Below are 10,597 nucleotides of genomic sequence, written 5' to 3'. Positions count from 1 at the left end.
CCGTCTAAGCCCACGAGACCAATGCCTGCGCTAATATTGCTTGACCGCATCTCTGGACATTTGTATTTATGACTTCTTGGTCCTCCCTGACATACTTTGTCCTCTTCACTGTAACCAAAGTCATCCTGGCGCTCACTTCTTGGAGCTGTCCTGAAGGAACAGTTCAGCCAAAAATGAAATTTGCGCAATTTTTCCTTTACTCCGAATGTAGTTAAATCAGCCAAGACGTGTTTGCTGTCTGATGTTTCCTTCTTTAGTCTTGCACTGGAGCAACAACTGAGGTAGCTTAAGTAATGGATGATGTCTGTTTCACCCAGTATCTTTTCCATAAATACATGACTTACTTCAAATAGCATTAATAATCGCAATGCCTTTGCCTTCGAATGCGCCTCGTTAGCATGAGCTAATTAACTAGCCTGACGTATTTGAGCATCTTCCTACATGTAACCATCGCTTAAAGATATGAACCTAATCGTGTCTAAAAAAAACAAAAAAACTGTGTTTTGAAAAATAAACGACGAAACTATCCGGAAAGGATTGAGGATCCGTTAGAATCCCGAACCGAGATGTAGAAACTGTGGCTTATAGTTTCACCCAAAATCCAAGATGGCTGCCGCTCCATGGTGAAGTTTCAGTTTTCCACCACAAGAAAATCAACAGCTTTGCAGTTTCTCAGTAACATATTAACTTGTAACTTATTAACTTATATATATATATATATATATATATATATATATATATATATATATATATATATATAGATAGATAGATAGATAGATAGATAGATAGATAAAAAAGAGAGACTGGTGAGGTTAATATCTGTATAAGCGGAACAAAACACTTCGGCATGTGCTGTTATTGGAAAATGTCGGGTGGGTGGGGGGTGGGTTAGGAGGGGCGGAGCAGTAACTCCTTCATCACGCCAGCCTTTTGTTAATTATTTTCCTATAACAGCACACCCCGTTGTGTTTTATTGAGTTAATTGTGAAAAGGGTTTTAGTGTAAAATTCCGGAGCAATTTATTGACATTTATATAAAAATAAAAAATAAAAAAACCCTTTCTAGCGCGGCCAAGAAATAAGTATCGAAATGTAGCGGAACCTTTAACCATGTTGTTGTTTGAACTATATATATTTTTGTTCCTAAACCACATAACTAACAGCTTTCTCCGGAGGATAAAGGAATAAATTAAAAAAAAAAAAAAAAAAAACGCCCTCCACGACGCATATGTAAGTGTTTTGTTGTCACTTTTCTTGTATAACATTTTTACTAAGGCGTACTAATTAGTCTGATAAACTCATTCGCACTGCTTTTCTTCCACAGTAATTAAAATAAAAACCCCTCACGCACACAGGCAGACGGAACGGCCTGCTGCAGTCTAGCGAGTTTCATTGCCTGCTACTTTGAGCTGTAATTGTTCACAGCATCATAAAAAACAGGAACACCAATCAAAGCGGGGAAAATTAATGGCGGTGCGTTTGCGCCATCTTTTCCACCCATCGGTGGCGGGTCAAACACCCTCGGCGGAGTGCGGAAACCGCAGGAGTCTTAGGTCAGCCTCTTAAAATAAGAGCCGGGCAGTTCGTTCGGCTCGTTAGGGCCACGAGGGACTCCGGGTCACTCTTTCATGTCAGAACATGGCCGCCACACACAGACCAAGGAGGAGCTGCTGCACTCGGGCACCACACACATATCCTGAAAGGATTAAGCTGAAGGTTTCGCTCCTTCTTTACCATCCCACACACTCACTCCTCCCATCTCTCTCTCTCTCTCTCTCTGTCCCTCTTGTTCTCTGTCTCTCCCTGGTTGTTGCTGACAGCATGGTCCTCTCCACACGTCCCCAGGGTGCTGTATGGGGAGAAAACGCCCCTCGATGTTTCGTCTGCTCCAAATCTGTTAAAGTGGTGAGCTCACAGCTTAGCATCGGCTGTCAACATGGAGAGAGAGAGAGAGAGAGAGAGAGAGAGAGAGAGAGAGAGAGAGAGGGTTGGTGGGGTGGTCGGGCATGCATTGGGAGGGAGGTTTGGTCATGAGAAAAGTTAATGCAAGCATAGCAAGAACGTCATTTTTAATTCGAATGAGGCAAACCCAAAGGCACACTACACAAAAGAGCATTACAGCAAAAAGAGACTGCAAAAGCCAGGAAGTGAGGCGAGTGGAGAAAGTTAGAGAAACAGGCAGACAGAGAACGCGTCCTTCTACACGAATCATTCTCAGTAATCAGGACAGCGAGCGCGGGGTTGAGCGAGTCTGGCTACAGAGCGGATTACAGCAGAGCGAGGGCTGGGGCTACAGACGACCACACACAACACATACTCTAAGTGTCTTATATTACTGTCTCGGTGAGGGATTTCTATTGACTTGTAGACAAAAAATAAAAAATGCAAAGCGTACACCTAATCCTTAACCCTAGCCCAACTCAAATATTAACCCACTGCTAGCCTAACCCCATTTCTGATCCTAACCCTAGCCCTTCTCAAACCCTAACTCAACCCTACACCAACTCTAGCCCTAACCCTAGACCAACCCCAATCTTAGGCCACCTCTAAACTTAACCAAGCCCTAGACTTACCCTCACCAAGTCCTAACAACCCTAACACCATCTGAGCCTTAACCCTAGCTTGACCCAAACCAACTCTAACCCTAATCCTAGTCATAACCCTAGCCCAAATATAACCCTAACCCTGGTCCATCACTAACCCTAATCCAGTGCTAGACCAACCCTTACCTTCGACCACAGGTACGCAACCCTGTTCCTGGAGTACCCCTCGTCCTGCACATTTTAGTGTTTTCCCTGCTCTAACACACACTTCAACTCAGGAAAGGCTGTTAAGCAGCTGTGCAGGACAGGGGGTACTCCAGGACCAGGGTTGGGTCCTAGACATACCCTAACCATAGACCAACTCAAACCCTTATCCAATCCTAGCACAACACTACACCAACACTAACCCTAGACCAACCCTATCCTTCGTCATCCCTTCCTAACCCTAGGCCAACTCTAACACTAGTCTAACCCGTATCCTAAGTCTAGACCAATGGTGTCCGATCTTATCTGCAAAGGGCTGGTGTGAGTGCAGGTTTTCATTCCAATCAAGCAGGACCCAACTGTTTAATTAGTTGGCTTTCAATAGACTGTGGCTTCCGCTTGGTTGGAATGAAAACCTGCACCAATGCTGGCCTTTTCTGGATAGGATTGGACACCCCTGCCCTAGTCTAACACTAACCCTAGCCCAACCCTAGCACAACCCCAGACCAACTATACCCCTAACCCTAGTCCAATCACTTGTCTAACTCTACCCCAATCCTTAACCCTACCTGAAGCCCAAACCCAACCATAACCCTCATCACCCTTATCCCAGCCCATCCCTAACACGATCCTAACCCTAAAAAGTCTAAACCCATGCCTATCCATACAAAGCTCAGCGTTAAGCTCCACAGAGACCCCCACAGAATCTCTGTAAAACTCACTTCATCAGTGATCTGGGTGACAAAATCCTGGGAGAAATAATCCTTCAGATGTGTACAGATGTGTATGTATTTTATGAATATGGATACAGAGCATAAATCTCTTTTCATTCAACCGTCCATTCATTCGGCAGGCCAGAAACTAACAACTAGCTTTATCTCACCTCTAACAAAACCTGTCTCAGACGTTCAACATGGAAACGCAGCACAGACGCAGGTACACCCGAGCGTCCGACTCATACAAAATCACCACGCATACGAACAATATAAATAATACGATTATTTCTCTCAGCTCTTCATTAATCGACGTCGCTTAAATCTTCCTGCAGAAGTTAACTCGGCGCTTTGAGCGACTCACAATACACCTGTTGTTCAGAAAATATCCTTTTACTCGCAGAGTGTGTGACCTGTTGTAACTTAAGCGCACCAAACTGTACAGGCGTGGTTAAAATGTCTCAAATATGTTAAACGTTAACGCAGTCTAATCAAGTTGGTCTCTACTCTAGGAGCATTTAATTAACCTAGGAGGATGAATCTCGCCGATTTGTCTTTAAAAGCTCGTTTATTATTAATCAGTAACAAATTAACTTTGGGAGAGAAAGAAAGAAAGAAAGAAAGAAAGAGAGAGTCTTGCTAGCGGTCTAGTCCCAGAGCAGTTTTAGGATTAGGACGCGGCAGGTGTAACAGCTGGCGCAGCGACGGCTAATAAAAAGCCTTCTTTGTTATTCATTGGCTTGGTTCGTTTTAGTGTATAATGGACTCATCCATTGTGCTTTCACTCTTTCGCTCTCTATTGTCAGTCAATTAGGACGTCCAGGCTAAAACCAGAACTATCTAGTCAATTACAGACCAGACAATCCACTAAATCGCATTCAACGTGCAATAAAATACCATTCAGTTTGTACAAAAGTCCCATGAAAGCTTTTAGGGCACCAGAAGAAGAAAAAAAAACGGAGCAGATGCGCTCAGTCCAAACTTCTAAAACCTTTCTGTTTCGGACGAGCTAAACAGACCTTATCTCTTGTTTTTAATTAGTCACGCTCTCACTACTTTTCCATCCCGGTGCAATCAGGAAGGTTGACTCTGCAGCAGCGCTAACCCAAACAGAGCGGCGGTAGATGTAGAGACCTGTTTGCCAGTGTTGGTTGATGGATCACAGACCACATCGCCATTGATGGAATTCCAACTCAAATGAAGTAATAACAACGTCGATGGTGTAAGAGCCATTTTTCAGATGCCAGTGATGTAAACGTTTCATCTGTTTTCTCTTTCGCCCTTAAACGAGCAACTGGAGCCATAAAGTAGGCGAACAATGACAATGCTTCACTTTATGGATTATGTGTAATTGTGTAATCTCTCACACACACACACACACACCACACCACCCCCCCATTATGTTGCTCGTACAGTAAGTAAGTGGAACATTCCGTTTGCATTAAGGACTGGATCACACCATTATGGACCCGCCCAGTGGTTCACAAAAGACGTTAAAAGGATGTTTTTGCCAGATGTTAATGGGATGTCTAGATTCTGCCCAGAGTCGACTCTGTACAAGACGTCAACTTAATACGGACCAAAATAAATAACATTTAAGGGCCCAATCAGTGTGGTACATAACAGTGTCTTTTTACGGTCCAATTTAAGATTTAACGCAGGCCAGTTTGACTCAATAATCGACGTCCATGGACGTCTCGTTTGAGACCGTGGGTAAGAGTTGGACAACCAAGCTATGAAGCAGAACGGTTTTATAACGCGGGGGGGGGGAAACCCTGAAAAACAAAATAATCTGGGGTTTGTTTTGTTTCGTGTTTTGTTTTTTTTCGGGGTTATTTTTTTTAGCGATAACTTTTGGAAAATGTTTGGAAACGAAGATGTCATTGTTTTCCGTCGAGATGGTTTACATGCAGTTCAAACTCCTTGTTTAAATGTTCTGATTTGTGGCACCATGAAAGAACTAACGCTGCTGCGACATGGCGACAGGGAAAACATCGCCGACGCTAAACAAAAGCCGCATGTTTTGACGTCGAAGGCCGGACTTTAAATCACGTTTTCCCTACAAACAAAAAACTTCACGGATTTTCCGGTCGAACGTCGCAAAAAGACTCCTTTGGGAAGATTTTGCTGTGTAGTAGGTTTGGGGAATGTCGCGATATTTCACCGCCAGTCAAAAGTCGTTCTTCTGTGCTTTAGTACAGTTCTCCAACGGTTACGCTCACGTCTAAACGTACTCTGCTCCGAAAGATGCGTTAGAGCACGACGTTTGCGCAACCTTCTGAAAACACGCCATGCGGCGACGTTTTCATCACGTTTGAAGTTTTCACGCGGGGTGCAGATTTGTGCGGCGTGTTTGTGGAAAAGAGAACGCCCGACATGCTTATGTAGAGTTAGCTAGCTGAAGATTAAGGCGTCAATAGACGTAGCTACCCGAGCCTTTCATTCGTACAGCGAGGGAAATAAGTATCGGACGCGTCGCCATTTTGTTTCAGTAAATATATTCCCGATGAGGCTATGCGCATGGAATTTTCACCGGACATCAGTATCGACTTAAGAAATCCGGAAATATAAAGAATTCCCAACACTGAAGTCCATAAATAAAGTTACGTGTAATAAAGTGGAACGACGGAGGATTTGATTTCATTGGAAATATGTTTACTGAAAAAAATGTCGATACTTATCCCCCCCCCCCCCCCCCGTACTATATAAAAGCACAGTGACGAGAAAAAAAACATCTGGAATAAATACATTTTCCTCACGAGTGTTGGTTAATTTATTATTATTTTTTTTACAAAAAAACGTACGACTGAAAATCACACCGTAATTAAACTCATTAAATATCGGGAAGCCGGAGCGTCCGTCACACCCGGTCGTTTGAAAGTAGCACAGCGTTTGGGAAATCTAAAACGCTTCTCAGAACACCTGGAAACGTTCTCCACTTGTATAGCAACGCGTTGAGGCTAAATAAATCCCAAACCTTTCTAGCTTTTCCCCCCTATGAGCATGCAGCCTGCGATCATCCCTATTTACATCGCCATTTCAAAAGCGCTAATATCATCATGACGACGCTGAAAAGCTCCGGCGGATGTCAAGTGCCTCACAAAAGCCATCGTCACTCCCCAAACCCCCCCTTTGGCTCGCTTTGTCCGCTCTTTCAGCCACAGGAACGGCCGTGTACGGGCCGAGACACTTGTTTGAATGTGCATTGAGGTGACGGGCAACAATGGCAGACAAATGCGCTGTAGGCTTATCAACAGCTGTTCCTCACACACCCCGAGCGCGGGGGTGGGGGGTGGGGGGGGGCTTTCTTTCGTCTCAATGGAGCGCTGGTGTGCCCGGAGAGAGCGGTACAATATCCCCGTCCGTCTCTATTGTTGCGGACGCCGGACGCCGTTTGTGGCCGTGCGGTGGCCGTGGGTTAACTGTGTGAAGGAGATGGATAGGCCTGTTGTCGCTCGATGGGATTATAGCGGTTTAATTGAGTGTGTGTAAATACACCGAGGAGGGCAGCGAGGGATCAATAGGGCAGATGCAGGAGGAGATAAAGCTAGCCAGTTCCTTCTTGAGCATATTCGACACTCAATTATCCCATTCAGGGAGGCGGAGACGGAGGGACGGTGGCACAGATGGCAGAGACGTCGAGAAAGAAAGAAAGACTTCGGACTTCTTTTCTTCCGAGCCGGTTTAGCGAGAAATAATGGGCTCTTTATTGGGTATTCATGAGTTGAGAACACGGTGCACGTTTAGGAACGTGAACGGCATGACGGAGGACGGAGGAGCCGGCCCGTTGAAAACGAATTACGCCGCAGACCGATGATGATTCACCCGGCGAATCCTTTCGGGCAGAGCGAGTCAGCGCCGAATCTCTCGCGTCGAAGAAAAAAGGGGCGTGTCCCATCCGTATCCGTACCCCGTATCCCACGATGCACGTGAGGCCTGCTGCCCAACCGTCTGTCGTTCTCGCTCCTTACCCAGGCGAACAAAGGGCTCCGTTTGAAAAGAACACGGCGACAATTACCCCTTTAAAAGCCAACTGAAACTGTCACTCCCTTTTTCCATGAAATCCCTCACACAAGCACAAACACACGCAGACAATGCAGTGGGGCAGAACTCAACCCGTCCCATGAATACAGGGCCTCCATTACTTCTGACCCTCTAAACCACAATGGTTCCCATGCTCACGGCATTATCACCTACGAATATGACCCGTCGGATAAAGACAGAGGCGTGCCGTTAGTCCGGCTAATTTGTCTCTTTATCCCGCTTTCGTTGTAACAGACTTCTAATTGACTTTTTTTTAAAAAGTGCTCGAGTGCACACCTAAAAATAGATAAGTCCGTGAGCCAAAACAGACACCTTTAAAAAATGAAAAGCATCATATGAAGAACCTGACATGTTCTCAACGTGTCGTCTCATGGCTGTTTATAGCAACAAAGGTCCTGAAGAAAGCAGATAAATATTACGTCGCTCTTACTGTAGCTCCATAACGAGCTTCTTCTTGGAAGAACTTCAAGGGTAAATCTACAAGGATTAGAAAATCCAAGTGAGAAACATGGTATAGGTGAAGCGAGGCTTTTTATTTGATTTATTAAAAACACGAAAGATCAACGTTTTTTATACACAATAAACAATCGTTCCCTCACCAACCCCCCCCCCCCCCCTCTCTCTTTCCTGAGGTGAGAAAGACAAAACCCGTCCTTCCCAGACGTGGAGGAAAACACCCTGATTGTTACAGAGCGCCGGCACCGGAGACTCCTTCCATACACGTTAAATAAACGTGGAATTACAGAAAACGTCACCATATCAACAATATGTTTTTTTTCTTTTCTTGTATTATTCGTCTTAAGGTCACATGCAGCATCGTTAAACGAGAATGTATTCGAACGAGCGCGTTCACATAAAGAGGCCGCCGTTCTAGAAAATGAATCAACACTCTCTGACCAATCAGAATCCAGAATTCGACACGCGGCGTTATGAAGAACTTTAACATCATTTAAGTCGACTCATGAGCTGATTATTAAATCCTTCAGGAGTCTTCTGCTCTGGGAAGCACATTGGTGTATTTATCCGTTTTCGAATTTTGGCGACAGCTAATGATTTGATTTATGTGGGATTATACGTCGTGAAAAACGGCGAACGATACGATAATAATAAAAACAACAGCAACAATGGAACACTCGCGGGCTGGGAACCTTTGTGTGTTAGTTAGCTGCGATAACGTGACGAATGGGGGATTATACCTCCATAATCTCTTCCGCTACCTGTAAGATAAAGTGCGTTTATCCCGTGTTCAGGGTCACGTAATTGAATGTAATAGCTTTTCCCGCACGCTTTCCGTCCCGTTCGAGCTGCTCCGAAATCAGAACGCGGTAGATACCGCACAGGAAGGAACCACAAGACAAAGGATGGTCTTAAATCAGTTTGGCAGTCCCACGCCGGGAGACTCCGACGTCCCAGAGCACGCTGGGAGTATAAATCACGTCCCACGACGAGCCGAGAGGGAGGAGAGAGAGCGACGGAGGAGAGCGTGTGTTAAAGAAAGCTCGTTTTCAGACGCTTTTCAGAATCTAGGATCAGATTGTGGCCGGTTCCTGCCAATCCCAGGTGGGAAAAGAATAATAATAATAATAATAATAATAATAATAATAATAATAATAATAACAACTAAAGCCTCTACATTCAGAAGGACATCTTTAAACATGTTGAGAACCCAAAACTTGGGGTATTGTTGAGGTTGTGATTATTGCTGTGTGTGTGTGTGTGTGTGTGTGTGTGTGTGTGTGTGTGTGTGTGTATTAACCACCCTTTGAGGCATAATTCATTTAAAAACATTCCGATTTTTCCTTCCAGGCCGTTTGGGTGTCCCAGTGCCTTCTGTTCTTTTTAAGAGTGTACCGAATATGTTTTTGCTATCTCTCTGACGGGTTGGTTTGGATTTTTCAGGCTAGCGATGGCTTGCTTCACTGCCAGTCACACCTCTTTGGACTTACATTTACATTTTGGCGGACGCCCTTATCCAGAGCGACTTACACTTATCTCATTCACACTACTGAGCGGTTGAGGGTTAAGGGCCTTGCTCAAGGGCCCAGCAGTGGTAGCTTGGCAGTGCTGGGGCTTGAACTCCTGCCCTTCTGATCAGTCACCCAGAGCCTTTAACCACTGACCCAACTCTAGACCTTTTATCTGCTGTACCGTACCTGTGAGTGGCATAATGAGGGATTAACGCATGGAACAGCCGAGCAGCCAGTTCTCCGATTGGTCGGGACTTTTGACCCTTTAAAAAAGGCCGATGCCACATATAAAATCCTGCACCATTCATCTGATTTTGCATGTAAACACCACGTTTATCCAACATACAAATATTTCCGGACGCAAAATCTCCCATCTCTGAAAGGGCGAATCGTACAGGTTTGGACATTCGTCCAATATTAAACTATTCCTACACTATTCGTTCTACCAAAAAAAAAAGCACAGCGAGAGTTCTTCAGTAGCCTTACTGACAGAGGTGAACATCTGCACGACCTCGATTCAATAACAGCTGACTTGTGTTATAAACGAGTCTGGACTAAAGAGCGTTTCTCCGTCGGTCCTCGGCGCAGGGAAACGTATGGGAATTCTGGCGAACGGTGATCACGTACGCGACAAGAAACAGGAACAAGGCTCGGACAGAGTCGGGCGCTCCTTTAAAGATCCACCGGACGGTAGCTTTAAACCTTTCCGTGGTAAAGTTTAAAGGCAAGCGGGGCTTTTCTGATGCTCTTCCCAAGACTGGACCAGTTTACTACGGTAGACATTTCTCAATCTCATTTACGCACGTACTCCTTATTCGCCGGCGTTTGAAGCTCCCTGAAGTCTGGAGCATCTAGTCTATTTTTATCCAGTCTTGTCACGCGTGGTTCCTTTTTCTTTTTTCTTTTTTTTTTAAAAAAGAAATCCAGGCTAATAAATGATTTTACGCCTGGTATTTTATCATTAGATATTACCGTGAGGCCCTTTGGTATATAAATGACGTGACACGACGGGACGGGTTAAAATAACGCCACGTTGAAAGCGTTCAGGCCGACGTGGCGCTCGAGGAACGGTTTTATTTCACGATGCTGATTTATTTATTTATTTATCTATCTATCTATCTATTTCG

This window comes from Ictalurus punctatus, chromosome 26 (assembly GCF_001660625.3).
Source record: "Ictalurus punctatus breed USDA103 chromosome 26, Coco_2.0, whole genome shotgun sequence".
Taxonomy (NCBI): domain Eukaryota; kingdom Metazoa; phylum Chordata; class Actinopteri; order Siluriformes; family Ictaluridae; genus Ictalurus; species Ictalurus punctatus.
The sequence above is the reverse complement of the archived record's forward strand: the minus strand, read 5'-3'. Positions refer to the sequence as shown.